This window comes from Pteropus vampyrus, unplaced genomic scaffold, assembly GCF_000151845.1.
Source record: "Pteropus vampyrus isolate Shadow unplaced genomic scaffold, Pvam_2.0 Scaffold63, whole genome shotgun sequence".
In the NCBI taxonomy this organism is placed as follows: Eukaryota; Metazoa; Chordata; class Mammalia; order Chiroptera; family Pteropodidae; genus Pteropus; species Pteropus vampyrus.
Window position 1 is genome coordinate 2,731,218 of NW_011888844.1, and position 10,730 is coordinate 2,741,947.

General features: G+C 35.3%; 1 pseudogene; it reads left to right on the plus strand.

The window, feature by feature from the left end:
• Nucleotides 1-271: 271 nt before the first annotated feature.
• Nucleotides 272-389, plus strand: LOC111740414 (annotated as a pseudogene).
• Nucleotides 390-10,730: the final 10,341 nt, after the last annotated feature.

Sequence of the window (10,730 nt, forward strand, 5' to 3'; positions counted from 1 at the left end):
CTACACAATCCCAAATATAATGGATCATATAGCTATGCTGTTTTTTGATTCTGCATACTTTACTTTTATTGTCTTGATGACAAATTCCTGAAGGGTGAAATGCTGGATTAGATTTACCTAATTTATATAATCCCCAGGTTACTCACTTAATCACTTCTACTAATAGAAGAATTGTTTTATCGAAAAATTTTGAGACTAAGGTAAAAAAGTTCTTATTATGTAAAACATTCTTACATATTCATTATTACTACCGATAATTTTTTAAAAATCGTGCTATGGCCATGCCACCCTGAACAAGCCAATCTCCTCTGATCTCGGAAGCTAAGCAGGGTCAGGCCTGGTTAGTACTTGGATGGGAGACCACCTAGGAAGACTAGGTGCTGTAGGTGTTAAAAAAAAATCTTACATGTAAGCTGATAAGGAAAATAAAGGGAAAAAGACAAAGCAAAAAAAAAAAGCTTATACAGAAATATTACATACAAACTTTTTCTTGCATATTTGTTAAAAAGCAAGTATAATGAGATACCAAATTACAATATTTACTGAAAAAGAGATGCACTGCAACTTTATTGAAGAATTGGAGTATATTTCTGAATGTGAACAAATAAAATAAGAAAATTACTTAGTAGAAGTTATTCCTGATAGCTAATTATTTACTGAAATAGTCCACCAACATATAGCACACACATGCACAATAACGAAGACTGGTAAAGTGCAGTCTGCATACTACACTAACCATTATTTTTATTGTCAAGCTCAGTTTCAGTTATCTTAAGATTGGTAATTAATTGGATATCTCAGAATGCAGAATATCTGTATATGATTATTTAGCAAAATCCTGGATGCGACAATAGCACTAGCCACATAACCTGAATTTCCCAGCAAGCTGAAAATAGTGGTCACTGGCATCACTGAGTAGGCTATTATGTGCTAGAAGGAAAGAAAGGGCTAAAAGGTTTTCCTTTTGTCATCTTATCTGTGTTCAAACTATAGCATATATTTAAAATTATCACAATGTTTGCCAACTTACAAGTTATTTTTTGATAGACTCTTCAAACCCAGAGCCCTATTTTTGTTATGGAATACAGACGTATCAGCACTACTGTTTATGTGAACTGCGTTTTGGCCTTGAGGAGAAATTTTCCTGTGATTCATTGTACCAACTGCCACCATCAGACTACTGTAAGTACTAACTCTCATCATTTCAAAGTTGGTCAGCCATAGCCAAATGTAGAAAGCTGAAATTTTCAACTGTATAAAAGTGAATTTATGTTACAAAGCAATTTCTGTCTGAAACTCCTTAGTGTGAAATATGAATGCAATTTTCAAAATATAGAAGAATCCATAGAAAATAAAAGAAGACAATAATATACCCCTCCTTTCATTTTGTTGTACTAGCTGGCATGATCAAGACTGGTACATTAAGTGGATGTTTAACACATGCAGATTTTTCTTTCTTTGAACACTGAAAGGATGATATCAGCATAAATTGAACTGAATAAATGTAACTTCAAGATATAAAATTCTTATTCATATATGTTAAATTAATTTGTAAAATTATCTCAGAATATTATTTAAATCTTCATGTAGGTTTTTGTTTATTCTCTTCAGATTTTTAAAAGGCATTGAGTTTAGAAAAAAACTGTGGTAAAATTCAAAGCATCCATTAAATAGTGTTAGAATTCGATTCTAAATATTACTGTTTTTCATATTTTTTCTCTAGCTTTCATGATATGATCCTTATGTAATCATAACCAAAGAAAGAGTGACTAAAGCAACAGCATCACAATGAAAGCTTCAGGCTAATAGTTATCCATTTCATGCTGCATTATCAACTGGGAGATAATATTAGCTCCTCACAAAATCCTTTTCCAATTTTTCCTTTTATTAGTAGATATTTTAAGAGGAAAAAAATCTGTCAATTCAGTAATCCTCTATTTTTATTCTACTTGGGGTGACAATAGGAGGAGGTCCTTGCCTATTTGTTTGGAACAGACTTTCACGTAGAATGTTCCTATCAAATGTTAATAAATGGTACTATTAAAAATGTTACACATTAAACTATGTTTATTAATAAGTTAAATACAATTTTAAAAGACTTCTGAGAATGTAAAACAGGTTAGCCACGTGAGGAAGTATTCTGGCAGTTTTTCAAATATATAAACATGGTGTTACAACATGATTCAGTAATTCTATTCTGAGGCATATACCCAAGAGAAATGAAAAGTTAATGCTTATATAAGGACTTGTACATGAATGTTCACAGCAGCATTATTTCTATGAGACAAAGAGTGGAAACAACTTAAATGGCCATCAACTAATGAGTGGAGAAATAAAATGTGACATATCTAATACTTGAATATTATTTGACCATAAAATACAATGAAGTATTGATACATGCTATAACATGAATGAACCTTGAAAATATTATGCTAAATAAAAGAAACCAGACACAAAAAGCTGTTTATTATATAATTTTATTTATATGAAATGGATAGAAGAGGCAAATCCAGACAAAAAAAAATGGTTGCCAGACAAATTGATAAATGACAATTCTCTGGGAATAACCTCTTTGAAGGTACTGCAAACCCATTTTGCCTCTTCCAGTAGCTGTTAGGCCCCCGACTTTCACTGTGACTGCAGGCTGTTAGTTTTCAAAGCTACTGTGGATCTGGAAATGAGGGACCTGGGGATAGGGCAAATTAAAATGCAATAAAGCTCAATATTCTTTCTGATATTAAGCTGTTTTTCTTGAATAAGTGATCCCTGAATTGCTGCAAACCTTTAGTTAATTTCTAGAGTTCTGAAAAAGTCTATTCTGGCATTTTCACCAGTTTTCTCATTGTTTTTATGTAGGAGCAAATGTTCACAAGTCCTTACCCTGCCATTTTTGCTGGTGTTCTGGGATTTCTTTGGGGATGATGTAAATCTTCTGGAATTAGATAATGGTGATTGTTGCACAACTCTATGAATATACTAAAACCCTGAATTATGCAGTTTAAAGAGTTATTATACTATGCGAGTGTTTTAATATAGATTTTAATGTTATTCAGTTATGAAAAGGCCAACAGATAATGATGGCTGCCTTAAAAATATATTTTGTTATACTCACAGATCTCAAAATGAGGGGCATGCCTCATATGGGGGACGCACCAGGAAATACAAGGGTTGGTCAGGAGGCAAAGGGTGGGGGAACTTGTTGACAAGAGCTTTTATTGTGGTTTCTGTGGAAAGGAACCAATAAGACATGTTAAGCAGGTTTAGGATTAGTTGATTTATTTAATTTCAGTGGACTCTGGGCCATAGAGGCTGTCCCTATTTGTCTAGTACCTGGCTCTGGCGTGATTCAGTCAGGTGGATAATGGCCTGGAGTGTAAGAGTCCAATAAGGGAAGTGGTTGGGGATATGAGCTCTAGACTGTTTTGTTTTGCACTTGAGAGGTGTACTCACAAGCAAGTTGTTTACTATCTCTAGGACCTGACTAATCCTGAGTGGGAGAGTTCCTCCAGGATCGGCGAGGCCTCTGATGTCAAAGCATCAGAATACAGAAAATAAAATGCATGGTTAATACAATTGGCCCTATGATGCTGTGACATCATATCCTTGGTGGAAAGCTGGAGAGAGAAGAATAAGAGAAGGAACTGGGGAGTGGGTAGTCCAGAGACTCCAGGGGTTGACTGATATGAGAGTTGTCTCCATTAATTTTTAGAATGGCAGAGATAGTAGTAACCTCTAACAGATTTCACGTTAAGTATAGAATTTACAGGAGTGCACGTTCTGGCTCAGAGTAAGGAGTACAGCAGATAATAGATTAAGCAGACAGTACGCTCAGGAAACATAATAGAATTCCTTATATCACAGGAAGAAATCAGTAAATATTCTGCGTCCAGCTTGACAGCACCTTAGGATAGGCAACCCATGGACATCACTGGGGCAGAGGTTTTAGTGTCCAGGGTAAAGTTTTATCTGTCACAGGAGATAAAGTTACTTCCAATAGGGAGATTTGGGGCTGAGGCTATGTCCCCTGAGGTGATGTTATCTCCAGTAGCAAGCTCCTGACCTGGGATGATATCATCAGAGATGTGGGACTGGGGTATCCTTTCCAAGTGAATACTCACTTGGGTTAATGTGTGTCTTCTTCTTGTGGCTTTATGGTATTATAACAAGGCCGAGCTGCTTGTGTAATTTGAAGGCAACATTCATTCTGGGAGCTTGACTAGTATATATCTTTTAAGTAAAGAAGCTTGGGGGTGCTCAGCTAGCAAAAGTGATGATAGCATCTGTGATATCATTGTAATAGGGCTAGGTGCCAGAACCCAACTGGCACTTACAGCACCAATTAAGGATGGCTAAATGACAGTTTCCACAGTCCAAGTTTTTGCCCAGATGGATGACAAGAGTTCTGCTACAAATAGGTTTTAAATCAGATAGCCCGATTTAGGTACATGTTGTTAATTGGGTGTCAGATTCTTTCCCAATTAAATTTTATGTGGCTGAAGTTGGAGCTCCAGCATTAGCCAATAGGCAGGCCATCTAATGTGGCCAGTTACTATGGGCCCTTTGCCTCAGCTGATTTGGTTAGTGGTAGGTAAGCTAGTGAGGTGTTTAGCTTGTAGAGCTTGTATTAGCCAAACCCTGGCAGATGGGCCTCATCATTTGCCATATTTGGTTGTATCTGGCTTACTTGGAGGGTTTGTTCTTCCAAACTGCAAACCAATGAAAGCACCCAGATAGATAGTAATGAGACCAATAGTCAACAGAATGGTATGTAGATGCATTCCACACATGTTTTTGGTGGAGGTGGTTGAGTGGATGGAAGTTAAAGGCTCAAATGGGTTCCATATCAAATGATCAGCTGCTTGGTCCAATGACAATAGATGGTTAATGAGTCCCAGGAGATTATGGACCCTCAGTTTGGCCTCTAACCCATGGGGACAAGATATATAAAATTATAAAGATAAGGGAAATACGATTAAAGGGCCTCATATGTAATGGATCCTTATTTACCCAAAGGCAAAACATACCCCCCTTCATATATAAAAAAGGCAATGGGAAAGTTTGTTTGTTGTTAAGTTGGTATGAAGTCTGAGTCAGCCAAGAGACATTAAGAGACATTAAGGACTGGGGCAAGATAGAGATCTATTTAGAGGTCCACTTGCTGAATGACATTTGTAAAGTTATTTGAGAAAACCATTATGTCTTTCAGTTAAACCCGCTATCTGGGACTCGTCAAGGACATGAACATTCTATTAAATACCTTTTACAAGAGTTTATTGTTATATAATTTATGAAGGAAATAAGTGCCTTGGTTAGTACTAGTAATGTCTGTAACTCCCAAAGGGATGAGCCTTAGTATATGTATAGATATATGATTTTGATTTGTATTTCAGGTATCTGTGACAAAGAAGATTCCCAGAGTTCTTTACCTTGAAGGGGGCAATTCTAAGGCAATGGTTCAATGATTGTAATAAATGTGACAATAAGGCCATTTTTTTGACCAGGAAATCCTGGTCAATGTCTGCCTGAAGTGTGGTCAAATGTGTGATCTCTTGGGTCCCATCCTTTATCAGGGACATCCTGGCTGAGGAATGAAAAGTGAAAACATTCCAACGAGCTTCACAAATTATTATCCTTGTCTTCTCTTTTATTTCTGATGTTAGTAATGCGTGTTCTCTCTCTCTTTTCTTAGCCTAGCTAGAGGCTTATCGATTTTATTGATCTTTTCAAAGAACCAGCTTTTTGTTTTGCTTATTTTATCTATTGATTTCTTGTTTTCTTCATCAATTTCTGCTCTACTTATTATTATTTCTTTTCTTTTGCTTACTTTGCATTAGGGTTGTTTTTTTTTTTTTTTTCCTAATTTCCTAAGGCAGAAACTTAGATGATTTTAGATTTTATTTTCTAATATATGTTTTCAATGTTATAAATGTCCCTCTAATCACTGCTTTCACTTTATTCCACAAATTTGGATGAATTGTGTTTTCATTTTTATTAGTTCAAAATATTTTTTAATTTATCTTGAGATTTCTTCTTGGACATATTTGGAGATTTTCCCATTGTCTTTCTGTTATTTATTTCCAGTTTAATTCCATTGTGGTTTGAGAGCAGACATTGTATGATTCCTATTATTTTAAATTTGTTAAGGTGTGTTTTATGGCTCTGAATACAGTCTATCTTGGTAATGTTCCATGTGAGTTTGAGAAGATTGTGTATTCTGCTGTTGTTGGATGAAGTAGTCCATAGATGCCAATTATATATAGTTGATTGATGGCATTGCTGAGTTCGACTATGTTCTTACTAATTGCTAGATCTGTTCATTTTTTTATTGAGGAGTACTGAATTCTCCAACCATGATAGTGGATTTATCTATTTCTCATTGTACTTCTATTAGTTTTTGCCTCATGTAGTTTGACATTCTGTTGGTAGGGGCCTACATATTAAGGTTTTCTCTTGGAGAATTGACTCTTTGATTATTATAGAGTGCTTTTTTTTTTCTCTAATAATTTTCCTTGATTAGAAGTCTGAAATTAATATAGGTACTCCTGATTTTTAAATATCTTTTTATTTTTCAATTATAGTTGACATACAGCATGCCAGTTTCAGGTGAACAAAACAGTGATCAGACATTTATACATCCAATAAATCTAGCTCCCATCTGACTCCACACACAGTCATCACATTACTATTTTTTAATTTATTTATTTTAATCAGTTTCAAGTACACGTAAGATTGGTTAGACATCTATATAGTTCATAAAACAAACCTTCAATTGCTCCCTCCCTCCCTTAACCCTCCACCTAGACAACGTATTAATTCTAATTGCACTCCCTATGCCATGCTCCCTATCCCCGTGACCATCTATCAGCTACAAATTTGTATTTTTATAACCTTTCATTCCATTATCCCAGCCCCCCAAACACTCTTCCCCTCTGTCTGTCACCAAATTGTCCACTATATTTGTGAGTCTGTTTTTGATTGGTTTGTTCTTTTTATTTCTTAGATTCTGCATATAAGTGAAATCATATAGTGTTTATCTTTCTTTGTCTGACTTAAATACATTTTAGGTCCATCAGAGCAATATCTCTTTCCATCCCCTTCCTTTTAGTCCATGTGCGTCTTTTAATCTGAAGTGAGTTTCTTATAGGCAACATGTAGGGGTCTTGTTTTCCTTTCCATTCATCCACTATATCTTTTAGTTGGAGCACTTAATTATTTTCCATTTGAGGTACTTATGGATAGAAACGTAGTTGTTACCATTTCTGTTTTTGATACATGATTTTTCTTTTTAAAGAAGTCCCTCTAACATTTCCTATAATATTGGCTTGGTGGTGATAAATTCCTTTAGCTTATTTTTGTCTGGGAAGCTCTTTATCTGTCCTTCAACTCTAAAAGATAGCTTTGATGGATAAAGTATTCTTGGTTGTAGATCCTGGGCCTTATTTACATCAAATATTTTGTGCAAAACCCTTCTATCTTACAAAGTTTCTTTTGAGAAATCAGTTGCCAGTCTTATGGGTGTTCCCTTGTAGGTAACTATCTGCTTTTCTCTTGCCGCTTTTAAGATTCTCTTTCTATTTAAACTTTGGCATTTTAATTATGTTGTATCTTGGGGTGGTCTTCTTTAGATCCCTGATTTTTGAGATTCATAGTTAGATTTCTTTCTGTCACCACATATTTCACCCCTTTTACATTGTCTACCTACCCCATCCCCTAAACTCTTATGCTCTGGTAACCACTACTCTATAGTCCATGTCCATGAGTCCCTGTTTCTCCTGTATATTTATTGCTTTTAGGTTTATATCCCACATATAAGTTATATCATGTGATATTAAACTTTTTCTGTCTGGCTTATTTCGCTTACCATGATTATCTCAAGGTCCATCCATGTTGTCACAAATGGCAGAATTACATCTCTTCTTATGGCTGAGTAATATTCCATTGCATGTATGTACCACAGCTTCTTTAGCCAAGCATCTATTATAGGTCACTTCGGTTGCTTCCATGTCCTGGCCACTGTGAATAATGCTGCTATTAACACCAGTGTGCAAATATCTTTTTGGATATGGGTTTTCAAGTCTTTTGGGTAAATACCCAGGAGACGGATTGCTGGATCATATGGTAGATCAATTCTTAGTTTTGTGAGGAACCTCCATACTGTTTTCCATTGTGGCTATACCAATTTGCAATCCCACCAGCAGTGTATGAGGGTTCCTTTTTTTCTGCATCCTCTCCAACATTTCTTATTATTTCTCCTGTTGATTATAGCTATTCTAACCGGTGTGAGATAGTATCTCATTGTGGTTTTGATTTGCATTTTCTTAATAGCTAGCGATGTTGAGCATCTTTTCAAAAATTTGTTGGACATTCGTATGTCCTGTAGGGAGAAGTGTCTGTTCAGGTCTTCCGCCCATTTTTTTGATTGGATCATTTGTTTTTTTCTTGTTATTGAGTTGTCTGAGTTCTTTGTATATTTTGGATATTAGGCCCTGATCAGGGGTATTGCTTGCAAATATATTTTCCCATTCGGTTGTTTCTCTTTACCTTGTTGATGATTTCCTTTGCCGAGCAGAAGCTTTTCAGTTTGATGTAGTCCCATTCATTTATTTTAGCTTTTACTTACCCATCTGTTCTTGCATGCTGTCTGCCTTATTCATTAGAGCCTTTAGCGTGTTAATAACAGTTTTAAATTTCCAGTCTGATAACTCCAACATCCCTCAACGTCTGGTTCTGATGTTTGTTCCATCTCTTCAATGTGTGTTTTTTGCCTTTTGGTGTGCTTTGTAAATTTTTTATTGATAACTGGACATGATGTACCAGATATAAGGAACTTCTATAAGTAGGTCTTTACTAATGTGATAGTGAGGTGTGAGGGGAGGGGAACATTCTATATTTCTATGATTAAGTCTCAATATTTTAGTGAACCTGTGCCTCTGAACTGTAAATTTCATGAGTGTTCCCTGGTTTCTTTTCTCTCCTTCCACACAGAAGGTTAAAACTGACTGGAGTTTTGCATTTCCTTTCCCCAATTAGTTAGGCTCTTATTATACCCCACAGGTTAGGATCTGGTTAACTATTTTATCCTGAGGGCAGTCTTTGGTTGTGTTAAGAACAGAGTGCTCTGACATATTTCACAATAGCTCATTTTCCTCTCCCCTTGACATAAGTAGGAAGTGATTTTTCTCAGATATTTAGTATGAGAACTTCTTGGATGTAAATCTCACAATATAAACCTCTTTCTCCTTTAGGTCCCTCTGGAGCTTTTAAGTCTTAAAGTTGCCCACGTTAAGCCTCTAGCAATTCATCAATTTCAGGTCGGGTTTTCCTTCCCTGACCCTTGTTCCCTTTGTGATGTCCACTTGTGAATCTCTGCTTGGATAATCCTTGACTCCCTGTATTTGCCTATCTGTTTATCTCATCTTGAGGTCAGCAGGTCACCCTGTGCCCTACTCTCTATTATGAATCCAAGAAGATTTGTCGATTTTCAGTCTGTTCAGTTATTTACTTGTTGTTAGGATGGAGTGATGACTCTAAGCTTCTTACATGCAGAACCAGAAAATGGAATTCTGATGTTAGTAATTTAAATGATATATGTTTATCATTTAATATATGTTTAGTATGGAGGATTCAGTGGATAGGACTGCAGCATTAAAGTTGTAGTAATCCACCATGAGGTATCATTTATTTTTTCCAGGTACAATAACCTGCAAAATCAGGCTGTCAAATGAAGAAGCAGTGAAGATAATCATTCCTTTAGGTCTTATATAAATTTTAACCTTTACTCTTTAAAGGCCCTGTTTTAACTTATATAAGGCCATGGGCTCCCATTTTATCAAGCCAATGTGTAAATGCCAAAGACTTAATTTAATTTAAATTAATTATTCAATGTGTTAGAGTGTTGATGTCTACTATGGGATATTTTAGGGCAATAGGTACTATGACTATGGAAAATTCAAACGAGGTTATATTTAAAGTTCGGCATACTTATTTTTCATCTATTTCATATTTAGATGCTTTTCCAAGATCATAAGGGGTGTAATGTTTATATTTAGTGGGATCCCAAGATATAACTATAATGTGAGCTCGAGTATTGATCAAATCTACTAAATTTTGTCAATTGGTATATTTTAGCACATGCTAAAGTTAATTTAGAACCTACGTTATAGAGGCACAAAAACCAATCAGCGCCCCTTTTATTTTTTCATATAAATCCTTTTAGTAAATTTCGAATTTCTAATTGGATTAAATTATGGAACTGTGTATTATATAGCTAGATTAGTAAATAGAAAAAAGAAATATAGATAATAGGTGATAGATAAACATATATTTTGTTATATATTTATATAGTATTTACTTATTTACCTTTTGTTTTCTATAGCTATATGTAGGTGTTTTTTGTTTGTCTGTTTTTCTAGGGTTTTTTTCTTCTTTTTTTTAATTGGGCTTCTAGTTGCTTAAAGTTTCAGTTTATAGTTTTTAGTTTCTGTCTCTGGCTAATAACTCATAGAGTGGACCTTCTAGGTAGTTACAGGAAAAAGGGAAAGAGAAGGGATTCAGTGGCCTGCCTCTAGGCAATTGTTTCTTGTTTCAAGTTTTCTCAGTCCACTTCCCAGGGATTTGAATTTGAACCCAGAGAGTAACAGCAGTTTTTCCTTGGGATAATGTAGTTAGCCCCTTTGCCTGAAATATTAGTCCTTTTTTTTACCATTTAAAAATGGTTAAAATAGCCATTT